A 13,702-nucleotide genomic window follows, 5' to 3' on the forward strand; every position below is an offset into this window, starting at 1 on the left:
GTCTGAATCTTGTAGCCCACTTATTGTCTGATGCTCAGGAGCTATAGCACCAAACGCTGTCCTGGTTGATCCAGGCAACGTCCGATCCAGTATGAATGACTTCTTTCTTCTATTCTCCATTTAAAATGGGGGAGGTGGGTGAAACACACTTATTCTGGTTCCAATGCTAAGGCTTATCTGGCTTGGGAAGCTCTGCTGGTAGTTACGCTGCTGACAGCCTAGCTCTTAGCACCCTCGGAGCGTGAAAGCTCCTTCAGCTTTATTATTGTTACTATTTCTATTCAGTCAACAGAATTCACAGTCGAAGAGCAACATGAAACACGAATATTATGATGAAATCTTTAATGACAAATTAGTCAAATTCAAGCCTTATCAAAAGGCTTAGGGATCAACTAAATATTATTGTAAAATGTGAGATGTCCCCCAGAAGTGCACTTTTCTGGAGTTCAGATGGTGTTATATATATGGAAGGCTCGTCTCTCTTCCAGATGTTTCATACATAAATGCTCTTAATATAGCTCCTAGCACTCCTTTGACAACTGGAACCGGTGTTTCCCTTTTTTTTTTTCTCCCAAAGTTGTTTAATTTCAATCTACAGATCGAAATGGTCAGTTTCATTTATTTTTCTTCTGTTAATGATTATAATTTCATTTATAATCCTCTAGTTTTGCCACATCTATCAATCATACTTGTTCGTCTACCGTGATGTCTTGCATATTAAATTCCAGATTTTTAAGTCCCATAATGTCTTTGCATTTGTTCCCAAGGCATTTTGTAAGTTGGGAAACAAGACGTCCTGCAAAAGCCCCAGTGCACAGCTTTAGCAACCTGATCCTGCCTGTGTTTTTAGTCTATATGAGCAATCGTGCTGAAAGAACTGATTAGGTGCCCCACTGTCTTTTCCTTATCTCTGCACAGTTGTCATTTGCTATTGCTACTGATCTTTTCACTCTTCACCTTGATTGCATTCGTTTGTAGTGCTTGTTCTAGAGCAACAAGTTTCGGACCTCTTTCTTGCTGCTGGGTTCAGCTACTCTTAGCATTCATTTCAATGTCCGAATATTGTCCATGCAGTGCTTTATTTTTCTGACCTAATCTTTTTGTCATTTATTTCTCATTGTACTGCTTTTTTTGATTCTACTACATTCTGCATGCTTTTCTTCTATTGTTTGATTTTTTTAAAGGCCATATCCTCTATTTTCCTGGCTATATATATATATATAACCGATCTCGAATCACTGCATGGATGCAAGGAATGATTCATTCAAAAGGGCTGGTGTCCAGTCAATTATCTCTGCTAATTGCAGGGATAGCTCATGTACTGATGGCTGTTACAGTGCTTGCTTCCATTCAGTTTGGACTTGGAACTATTCTTGACTTTTTTTCAGATATTCATTGAGACAAGCTTTTAATTTTCCTTTCATCTGTAAATGTAATTACTTTGCTGTCGCTTATTTTTGCTAGAACTATGGAGTGTTGCCCATTTATTAAGTCCAAATTCCATACAAATTTCTCCACTGAATATTCGAACTGTATAAAGCAGTGACTGGATTTAATATATTAATAATAAGCTAACGCTGTTTATTCCCTTATATGGAGTCGACAAGGCCTTTTAACGCTATTTAGCTTTTGGAGACTGAGTGGGCAGTTCAATCTCTACTGGCCAATCAGAGATAGCTGGCCTATGACCATCACTAAGTATAGGCGGCGCTGATGAAGACACCGGCAAACAGGTGCAGCCACCTCTTGACTAACCCTTGCAGGATATGTTGCTGTCAATTAATGTGGGTTCTATGGTCTATTTTCTCGAGTTTACGGGAAAATAGACCATAGAGTAAGTCTCTCTCCATGCCAGAGAGAGACTTACTCGGAGACCGATCTAAGAAAGGCTTAGAAAAAGAACTATAGTTCAAGTCCAGTCAGCGACTAGACTTGAATTATAAGTCTATCTTCGGGCGGCCTAGCGCAGAGGATGCAAGCATCACTTCCACTCAGCTACCCAAGCCTTGTGACTATTTCTTTGGATGATTTTACGTATAGTTAAAAATCATCCATATGTGATATTTTTCCTGCCCTGGTATTTGATGTCCCAAGCTAATTTTCTTTAGAATTTATGTTAGAGAAATCAGTGGTAGGAATAACAAAAGAGGTGATAGTGGGTCATCTTGAAAAATGCCTCTTTGTATCCATTTTACACAGATTGTCTCCATTGACTATTAGTTGAATTTTTTCAAGTTGTCCTAACTATTTGTAGGAAGTTTGTGATATTTCTATCCACCCAAAATATTTCTCAAAATTTTTTAATCCAACTGTATGTCAAAGAGTCGAATGCTTTTTGTCTTTTGGAATTTTTCTAGATCATTTTGTCAGTTGAAAAGCGATCTTATTTTTTTTTTCCTCCTTCTGGACTTTCTACAACATATCTTTCATTCAACAGGCAGAAGTGACTCGTTAAATACTGACCAATGAAGATGCTAGAAGTCCACTGAATTGCTTAAATGTAATTGGCAGACAAATTATTGAAGGATATTTACTTGAATTCGTTCCTTTTTCTTTGACTTCCAAGTCAGAGTTGTCTTTCGAGTTGTCATCCTCTTTGCAATTGTGCTCATTTGCAATAGGTTGTTAAATTGTTGAGGCACTCGCACATAGGTACTGGACAAGTATTTAAGTTAAAACACGTGTGCAACTAATCTTTTCTTGCTACACTCTAGTTTTTTTGCTTGCCTTTGGATCAGTTTTGTAGTTATGAGGTCTTTCATCTGAGCGTTGTTCAGTTGTTTTTCAATGTCTTGGGTCTATCGTTTTTGCGTTCTTTTTGATTATCACAGAGCTGCATCCTGCACCTGTTCTTCTGTTTTCAGACGTTCAAGAGTGTTTGGTGATTTCCTGTCAGTACTATAGTAAAACTGATGTTAGTTATTCTTTAATTGAATGTTTTGCCTGTAGTGACTTCTGCTTTCTGAAGAACGAAGATTTTTTGCTGTGACCACAATACCTTAATTCTCCCGATACTTGGGTTTTGTTTGAAGCCTCTACCACTTTACAAGTGATGTCATTTATCTTTATCTGTTTTAGTTTTCTTTCTTTTTTTTTTTTTCTCTGCTCTCTGCTTGCATTTTTAGATTTCAAATACAATTTACATTTTAAGGTATACTTCGTTTTGGTTGATACATTTTATTTATTCTGTTAGCCAAGTTCTTTTATAACTACAGCTGCAGCACAGTATACATCTGCTGATTTGTTTCTCCAACTTTTTTTGTAGGAATTTGTTTCTCTTTCCGAGTTGGTGTTACTATACATGGCAGCTAATTCTTATCTTCCGCTTTGTTTCACTGTGTGGTGACTGTCTTTGGTGCTCTCAGGCATTTTAAGTAAACCTGTTGGTTATCATCATTCAGGATATTTACCTGAATTGTTTCTTCCATTGGTCTTGCAGCTGTTTAACGTTTTTGCTAGGATTCAGTTCAACATCACTGAGAACTTCGTTTTTGAGGAAGCGCAATTTCTTGTGCACATTCTCTCATATACGAGCTGGTGTGCTATCTAATCCATGTCTGGGTTCTTATTGAGGTTCTGTAATATCACAAGCACTTCCAGTTCATTCTACTTCATTTCTCCTTCTAGTTCATGTCTAATGGGAGTACACACTTGTAAAATGACCACTCAGTAATTCAACTATTTCGTTTGTTTCTGTTATCTTCCTGCCACTAGCACTGATTAAAGCAGTCCATAGTCATTCACCCTTTTGCATGCTGCATTACAAATACCCTTTGGGATTGTCTTTGGCCTTAACTAGCTCCCTCTCATAATTATCTTTCACCTTCCTGACCATGCAGGTCACTCTTCTTCTTTCAAGTCTTGTACCCCTCTCCTATGACAGCAACCAACTATATATTTCATCATGTTGGCTTCTTTCTTACACTAGCTAGCCTCAAATAACCGGACTCTACATCCATGTTTTCCCGACGTATTTTTACCCTTTCTGGATTAAATTCTTTTTTCTATCATTAGTACAATTCCCCCTCGATTTCTGTCCTCTCTGAAACCTTACGTTTATAATCGTTCCTTTTTGAGATTCATCCACTCATTAAATATGTGCGTGTTTGTATAGTGAAAGCGACATATGACAGGTTTCGTTTTTTTTTGGGGGGGGGGGTTTCTCCTAGGGTAGTGCTAGGACTCTAACTTCATTGCCACAGTGCCTTCTCATTTTCTACACTTGCTGTACCCCTACAAGCTGCTATCACAAGCCTAGTATCGCCTATCACGGAAGCAATAGCAGAACAATACCTACCCTTCTTTTTTTCTTTTTTTTTTCTACTTAGCAATTTGAAAGAAAATCAACAGCATTAGATGCTGAAAATAGATTTTAATATGTCAGAATTTTTAATATATTATATACTCGTATTTTAATAAACTCGTATTCTATTATCCCCTGAAACCCTTTACACAAATAATGCATCAGCAATAAATAGATATACTAATGCTCCTATAATCCATACAGCTACTTATAAGATTTCTCCTAGAAATGAAAGTACGATCTTCGACTCCAAAGCAAACACCAAAATTCTGACAAAATGAAATGTGATAGACGTCTTTCTCTCGCGCGTGGCTTGTGTTGCTGTTCAGGAGTACACTTGAAACCACATTTCCTGGGTTCAAATAGTAATACACAGATGTTTAGTGCTAAAAGAAATAGTGCCAGGGCTCTACCTTGGAAACAAAAATTTAGAGCACGAAGTGGGGCATTATTATTACTATTATTGCAACGGCTTTATGGCAGAGAGATTGCCATGTTTTCTGAAACGAAAATGACAAGAGCAGCAAGCAGTATTTTTTGACCGAAAGCTGGAAATGCATTATAAGTCTCATTATTATTATTATTTTAACGGTGTCTCCATGGAGTCAAAAGGCTCATCGCGGGAGACCCGACATTGACACACTAACCATTATTTACACAAGACCTGTCATACCTCTCCTTAAATTCATTCACAGTTGAAGCATTCACAACCAGTTCTGTCAAAGCATTCCACCCATTCACAACCCTCCAAGTAAAAAATCTAGTCCTAACACCCTTGTTAACCACACTCTTACACAATCTCCAGGGATGGCCCCACGTTCTCTCACATCCTGCATTGGTCTTAAGAATATCATCAGTATCAATCCTGTAAAATCCCTTTAACAATTTAAATACCTCTATCATATCTCCTCTCCTACGTCTATCAGCTAGTTTTTGGAGCCCACAGATGATCAATCTATCCTCATAGGGAACATCCCACAGACCTGCAACAATCTTTGTAACCCGCCTCTGAATCCTCTCTACCACTTCCGCATCACCAAGAAATCCTGGCGACCAGATCTGTGCACAATAGTCCAAATGCGGCCTTATTAATGCCTTATATAGTGGAATAATAATTTCCCTATCCCATTGCTTGGTAGTGTGTTCCTCAACAACCATGTAATTTGATGTGATGTTTTGGCAATTTTAGCAATATGCCCTTTAAACTTAAGTTCTCTGTCCACAATAACTCCCAAGTCTCTTGTCTCATCTACTTCCTGCAGTTCAGTTCCATTAATATAGTAAACAGCATGCGATGTCGTCCTCCCGAAGTGCATCACCTTACACTTAGCCACGTTGAACTGACAGCCATTTACTTCAGTCCATAGCGTCAGCCTATTTAAGTCATCCTGTAAAATATCCACATCATTTGAATTGATTATCGCTCTTCCCAATTTTGCATCATCAGCAAACAAGTGGATATTTCCATTCAAGGTATTTCCAATATCATTGATGTACAAATTAAACAATAGAGGACCAAGAACTGAGCCCTGAGGTACACCACTAGTCACTTGCCTTTTCCTGGACTCAGCTCCTCCGTAAACCACTCTTTCATATCTGTCCGCCAGCCATCCTTTAATCCAAATCACCATCTTCGGATCCAAACCCATTTGCTCTAATTTATGTAACAGAGTTCCATGTGGAATCCTGTCAAAAGCCTTTGCAAAGTCAAGCAGTATCACTGAGTAAGGATTTCCTTTATCCAACTCCACTGGTACTTTATTATAGAACGTAAGCAAATTACTTAATTCTTATAATTTATTATAATGAATTTAAAAAATTTGATAGTTTTAAAAAAGTACCAGGGTGTCGCTCTGACCCGACTACAACCCTGGTAATACAAGAGCCTAGTAAAATTGTGCATTTGACCACGACGTCGCTACAGTAGCACAAGCACCGACAAAAGTATCAGAATCGTAAACCTTCCCCTGAAATTTAGTTCCACATTAATTCATCAGATTAATATTATCAACTTATGACTCTGTCACCAAAAAAATATGAAATGTATTAAAAATATTAAATGAATTTATAACAGGGGGAAATAAAACAGAAATCATTGAGAGTTATGATTTATTGTGGACCATAATCAGAAATTATGGTAAATGTGAAGATAAACTTAAAAGAAGGAGAGTCATGGGGAGGGAGTGATTTTAAGCATGACAAAAATTATGAAAGATAGAGATGTGAGTAGAGCCTGTGTAGCTCAGTGGATGTGGCGTTTGCATACCACGGCATTTGGCCGCACGAAGGAAGACCTGGTTTCTAGTCTAGTCGGCGACTAGAGGAAATTTTTCTTAGCCTTTTTTCGACCGGTTCCCGAGTTAGTCGATCTCTGGCACGGGCAAGCGGGTTTTTCCTCCCGGAAACTCGGGTTTTTCGTCCCGTAAACCCAAGAAAATCGACCGTAGAACCCACATTATTTCAGACATTAAATATATTGTGTTAGGGAGCACGAGATGGCGGCACATTTGAGCCGTCTCTCTTCACTGTGTACCGCTTAATTAGTGATAGCCTTGGGCCATCTATCTCTGATTGGTACCAGTGGAGATTGAACTGCCCACTCAGTCTCCAAAAAGTTAGATAGGGCTAAATGGCCTCGCCTACTCCCGTATACGGGAATAAAAAGGCGTTAGCTGATTTTTTTTTATGAGAGATGTGAGTAATACCACAAGTGTTAGAATTGTTAAAGCAATGGTATTTAAAGTAGTGATGTATGGATGTGAAAGCTGGATTATTACGAATAAAAGCAGAAAGCGAATCGATTCATTTGAATTATGGGTGTGGAGAATTAAGAATCCCATGGACTGCAAGAATGACCAATAAGAATGTTTTAGATAATATAAAGGCCGAATGCTCCTTGCAGGCGATGATCGCTAAACAAAAGTTGATATACTTTGGTCATATTATGCGAGCTGATGAATCATTGGAAATGGCATTTATGTTGGGAAAGATTGGGGGAATAAGAAGAAGAGGAGAAGGAAGACCACAAAAGAGTTGGATGGACAACATAAAAGAACTTACCAACTTGAAATTACAATTACTGAAAGAAAGAAAGACAAGAGGCCGAATGGGATGGAGAGCCTTTGTTCACATGATCACCAAGTGTCAAAAATTTGCGGATAGCACATAACAACTACTAGATATATATGCAAAGATAACTTAACTACTTTTGACACATACATCTACCGTAGTTACATAGATACGTTCTTGAATTTCGAATCTTCTGCTAAAAGATTGATAGCAGTGCCTTTTGAAAAGGATGGTGTAGCTACAGTCAGCGAAATGTTTACAAAATACGACAGTGGTATGCGAAAACAACAGTCATTTCTTCATCCAGTTGAAGCCACTATTTCATAAATGGTGGCTTCAACTTCATTTTAGTAATCCGGGGAAGAGGGGGTGATCACATACCTTGCCAAGAGGGGAACAAAGCCACTCCATGATGCGAAATCAATCTGTATCTTTGATTCAGAGGGATTTGTCTACTTCCTAACTTTCTCAAAAAAATTTTTTTCTTTGGTAAACGAGCGTTTTTTTTTTATTTTATTTTTTTTATTCAACTTCACGTTATCTTTCAATACGCTTTTGTAGGTTTCACAAAGCACTGTGATGTTTTCAACAGTTTCTCACAAGGGCACTAGACTGAGTTCTGCTAGAATTTTGGAAAAGTGAGAAGTGGCGTTTTGTTTGAGTTTTCAAGCCATCTGGAAAGAAATACCACTGTATTTCTTTCCAGGCGAGACACGGGAGCGTAACCTTAGAAAATCCAATGTTTTCTGTTTAAAGTTTAAAAGCAGATATGCATAAAAGATGGTTCGCTTTCTTATAACTATCACGAAGCGCTTTTCGCTTAATCTACCCAGGGAAATTTTCTTCGTTCTTCCGATACCCACTCATTTCTTCAGACTCCATTTGAATTCAAACGGATACAATTTCCAATAAGAGTTTCCTTTGCAATGACGCTTAACTAAGCCCTTAGATATGCAGGTTTAGATTTAAGAGGTGAATGTTTCGAAACGGACAGTTATGTGTAGCATGTTCCCGAGTTAGCAGCCATGAGAATTTAATTACTTTTGTCGAGGATGGTGAAACTTCTAATGTTTCATCATCCGTTGTTTACAAAGGAGTGTTATAATGCTCACAATTCAACACCATGACAAAAGCACCAGCACCAGATACGCGAATAAATATCCTGAATTGAACCGCTCGCAGTATAAGTTCACCTCTGCGAATTATTGTGATGAGGCCCTTCAATAAATAAATCTGCAAATCCTGTACTGTCCTTTGCTTTATGAATGAGATCATCAATTATTAGAAGATTATTAAAGGATTTTTTTTATCAATAGGAGGGAACAATCTGTTAATAAATTCCACATTTTTAAAAGTCTTAAATTTTCCTAATATTCCCCAAAACAATAGGTCATCCATTCTGGAGGAGGAGGTCTTATTAAACGTTCTGTGTTTTATTAATCCTAAGACTGATTGATTTTTCTTGAATGTCCAGCTATAATAGCCGTAAATGGATACTCGAAAATCATACTTCTTTTAAAAGTATTATGAACAACTGCATAAATATTGGTAAGACAAAATTATTTATACTGTAACTATAAATCTAAACTATAAAAACTAAAACTATAACCATTTTGTACTGTTGTATGCTTTTCTGGCGGCTTCAAATCTGAAGATCAGTCACTGCACACACACACACACACACAATCAATCCATCTCTTTGACGGTCTACCCCTACCTCTTTTTTCAGGAACTGTAACCTTCTATTACTGTTCTGAGAAGTCCACCTTCCATTCTTTCAATGTGTCCAAAGTATTTTAAACAGATGTTCCTGTTTTTGGTTCATCTTTTTCTGATTTGTGAAATAAATGTTCATCACTGTTGTGAACAGCGACCATTTCGTTTGCCCTCTATGTCTAGTAAGTCACTGAGTGAAGTATGAATTGTAAATTTGTATTGAAACAAATTTATAAAGAAAAACACATTTTTAAAAGGTAAGTGTATGTAATACAGAAATATAGATGCAATTATTCTGGAATCACACTTGAAGACCTTTATTGGCAATCAATATTTATCCCATACTTTGATTCTTTAATTTGATCCTTAAAAATAAAGATTTTCCTCGGATAACGAAAGCATTTTCAGTATTTCAGTTTCATCCCAAGAATATTCTAAAAATAGATAAAATAAAGTTCCAAAACAACGTCAAAAGGGTAAGCAAAAAATACAATTTACAATATTTAGAGGCAACAACATGGTATGAAAAATGGAGAAATTTTCCTTCGACTGATATTCCCCAAACTTTACCAGAAGTTTTGGAACATTACTAGTATTTTGCTTCTATTAATTCGGCAATAACTATTGGCATGACATTACCTGTTACGACCTGTATCATTGGAAGAAGTTTCAGCACCTTGAGAAGTGTGAAAACATGCTTAAGTTCCACTATCTCAGAAACGTGCTTATCAGGTTTATGAATGATTAATGTGCACAGGAAGAAACTAGAAGAGGAAACGGTAAAGAAATTTATTGAAAATGTTATCAATAGGTTTGCAAACACTAAACAGAGAATTCAATTCTTATAAGATACGTGATCATCTTATCTTAAGCACCTCTGTAGCGCAATTGGAAGAACGACGGTACAATGCGCCCTTCGATTGGAATAGGCCTAAGTTGGATTCTCGTCGCGACGGGAGGAATCTTTATCTGGACGATTTTCAATCGAAGGTGAGTTAGCCGATCTCATACGGAGGTATCAGTGTTTTTTTTTCTCCTGGAAACTCGGGTTTTTCATCCCGCATACAGACTAATCGGCCCTTCAGAACACACGCAATTTACAGACATAGAATACCAGTTGTGGTGTAGGTGGGTGGTAGATGGCATTGATGGAGACGATTCGTAGTAGAGGTTTGGTGTAGTGGTTGAGACAGTTGTATCAGATGAGACATTTGTAGGTGTCCTCCACTATGAGTCTTCCGACTCCTTGGAGGTGGCAGGAATAATAATAATAATAATCTAATTTTCCTTTCCCCCTCTTTTACCTTGCGGTGTCGAGAATTTATTAACTATCGGACCTCAAGTGTTCACAGGATAAGGTGGTCAGCCCTACGCCTCGATGTATCCTATGTCCACAGTGGTGTTCAATTCTCAAGGACGGTTTGCCTGCTTTGCGGGATGAAAAACTCCAGATAAACTGAGGAGAAAAACCGTACCGTCCACGCCCAAGACCGGCTAACTTGGCTATGGCTGATGAAGATCCTTCAGCTCTTCACGTCTCCGACAGGAACGAACCTAGAACACTCCTTTCCCAGGCATATGGTTGCTAAGCGCACAGTCACTAGGCTAACCGCGCCGACATACGTGATTATTGAAATTATTATTATCTATATATATATATATATATATATATTATATATTAATTCTTGATTCCTTTATATTCTAAATTTATATACAATATGTATGTGTTTTTGTATTGATGCAATACTGTATTCTATATTGTACTGTATTCTATATTATTCTACTCGTGAAAACCCAAAAAAAATTAAATAATTAAATAAAAATTTATTGATGTAATTATTTGTTTCCATGCTTTCCCTCCCCCGGAAAAGCATGGAGACAAATTTAATATATATATATATATATATATATATATATATATATATATATATATATATATAGTGCTTAGCTCTTATCACAAGGTGCCTCCTTCTCCTCCTCAGTGTGGACAACCTAAACTTATCCAATAGAGAACCTCTTAGAAGTTATGGGTTCAAAAATCCTAAAACTGGCTGTGAACAGAGTTTGTTTTGTTATTGTTGTTTTTTTCACTGCCAATTTGTAAACTACACATGGAACTGACTGTCTGGCATCTATAGCATATGTTGGCTTATTGTATATATATGAAGTATTATATCTATTTGTTTGTCCTATTTTTAAAATAATGTCTTTTATCTATCTTTAATTTAGGGACCATATTTGGATAGTTAAGAAGTCAGCTGAAATAAATGAAAAACAATGTACAAGTGTATATTATTTTCTTCCGTTCTATTCTCAGCTTTCTTCATTTGAAAGCCCATCACTGGGAGAACGAAGAATTCATTATGCATGAACGTCTTTCAATTATTTTTACGTTCAGAGAGATCATTCACTTGTCTTTTCATAAAGAATAGAACCCTCCTTTGAAGGAAGATTTTATTTCGTTTTTATAAACCCGTTTTTATTTATTTTTTCTTTGATTTGAGCTTCAGATGGATTTTCAATTTTAACTATCATTTAAGGGACAGGGTCAGGGTTGAGGTAAATTAGAGCTGTGCATTTCCATTCGAGATAATTTGTAGTCATAATGGAGCTGACCTCCACGATCGATTGGATTTTGTTCGTATCTGTTCATATTTCTGGTATCTTTCCATCAACCACTCCCTTATCCATATCACCAACTTCATGTCAATATCCATTTGTTGTGATTTATGTATCAAAATGCCATGCGATATCCTATCAAATGCCATTGCGAAGTCCAAGAGTATCACCGTGTGATACTTTTGGACTTCGCAAAACAGACAAAGTGCACAGGAGAACTTGATTATCTCCATGATTGAAATTTACCTTCATTATATATATATCCGTGTGGCCATTACCTTTATCAAATTCAGCACTTTATTATAAAAAAGTAGTAAATTTCCTGAAGCATGATCTACCCTTCACGAAACCATGTTGCTGATCTGCCATACCATATCCCATTCATATCTACCCATTTATGAAATTTTTTCTTTAACCTTCTCCCATACCTTGACTACCACTCCTGAAATACTAATGGTCGATAATTTTCTACTGCTGTTTTAGAACTGTCTTCATGCAACGGAACAATTTCTCCTCCTTCCGTTCCCTTGTTACCCTACCAGAATGGACACTTAGATGAAACAATCTAATCAAAGGCACTACTATTCCCTAGTATATTCTCTTACTACGCTAGCTGATATTCCATACAAGTCCATAGATGTATTCATATTAAAAATTTTATAGCACCTATACATATCAGTTTCCTCTACCCCCTATGTCCACCACATTAACCCCTGTCATATTTATTACCGAAATATCTTCACCTGTATGATATACCCTTGCAAACTGAATAACAGAATTATTTTGTCTGCATTAGTCACCTCCTTACTCTCTGCATTGATCAAAATTATTCTGTTATAGTCATTCTTTTTTCTTTTCTTTTCTTTTCCTTTTTTTTACTTGCCATATACTGAAAGAACTCTTTTGGTTAATTTTGTTTCGCTCATCTAATCTATTCTCACATTTCCATTTTGCCTTCCATACTACACCAGACGCTCTTCTGCCCTGGCTTTATACTATTCGTGGGCTTGCTGGTCACCTTTCCCGTGTAATCTTCTCCACATGCTTTTCTTTTTTTTTTCTTTTTTTAAACGCCTGCTTAATGCATATTCTTAACCTATATTTGTGCAAATAATTATTACTTTCTTTCGTTTCTCCTTTCCTTCTCAAATTAAATGCTCCATCTGGAACCTTGTGTTTTCTATTATTTTATTTTTATTATATTGCCTCCGTAGCGCAATCGGAAGAACAAAAAAAAAAAAAAAAAAAAAAAAAAAAAAAAAAAAAAAAAAAGCGCAATCGGAAGAACGATGGTATATTGCGCCCTTTGATTGGAAAAGGCCTGAGTTCGATTCCCATCGTGACTGGAGGAATCTTTATAAGGACTTTTTCAATTGAAGGTGAGTTAGCCGATCTCATACGGAGGTAGCAGGGTTTTTTCTCCCTGAAAGTCGAGTTTTTCATCCCGCATACAGACAAATCGGCCATTCAGAACACACGCAATTTTCAGAACAAAAAATACTTGTGGTGGTTATGGACAGTAGATGGTGCTGATGTAGAGATTGGTAGTGGTGGAGACGGAGGGTTGTACAGTGGGTGTCCTCCCGCGATGAGGATGAGTCTTCGGACTCCTTGGAGGTGTCACGAATAATAATAGTAATAATAATATACTTATTTGCTTTAGTTATTTCCCCCTCTTCTTCTATGTGGTATGTTTCGACTTTTCTCACTGGTGCTGTCTTGTAATAAAATTAAAAATGCACATTTTTATTGGTCATTGTTCTTTGTTTTTCATTTGATATGTATACGAGTGTTCATGTCAAATGAAAGCAGTTTTATTTTAATTTAAAAAAAATTATGCCTTTGCTTGTTTTAAAATAAGCGTTGTGGACATACATTCCAAGAAGATCATAGGGTCTTAAGTGGAATGTAATATAATATGTTATTTATTTCAGTATACGAGGCTGATTATTATTATTATTATTATTTTGTGACACCTCCAAGGAGTACGGGGAC

Source organism: Typopeltis vanoorti, chromosome 10, assembly GCF_054136105.1.
Source record: "Typopeltis vanoorti isolate ZY-2024b chromosome 10, IOZ_Tvanoo_1.0, whole genome shotgun sequence".
Classification (NCBI taxonomy): domain Eukaryota; kingdom Metazoa; phylum Arthropoda; class Arachnida; order Uropygi; family Thelyphonidae; genus Typopeltis; species Typopeltis vanoorti.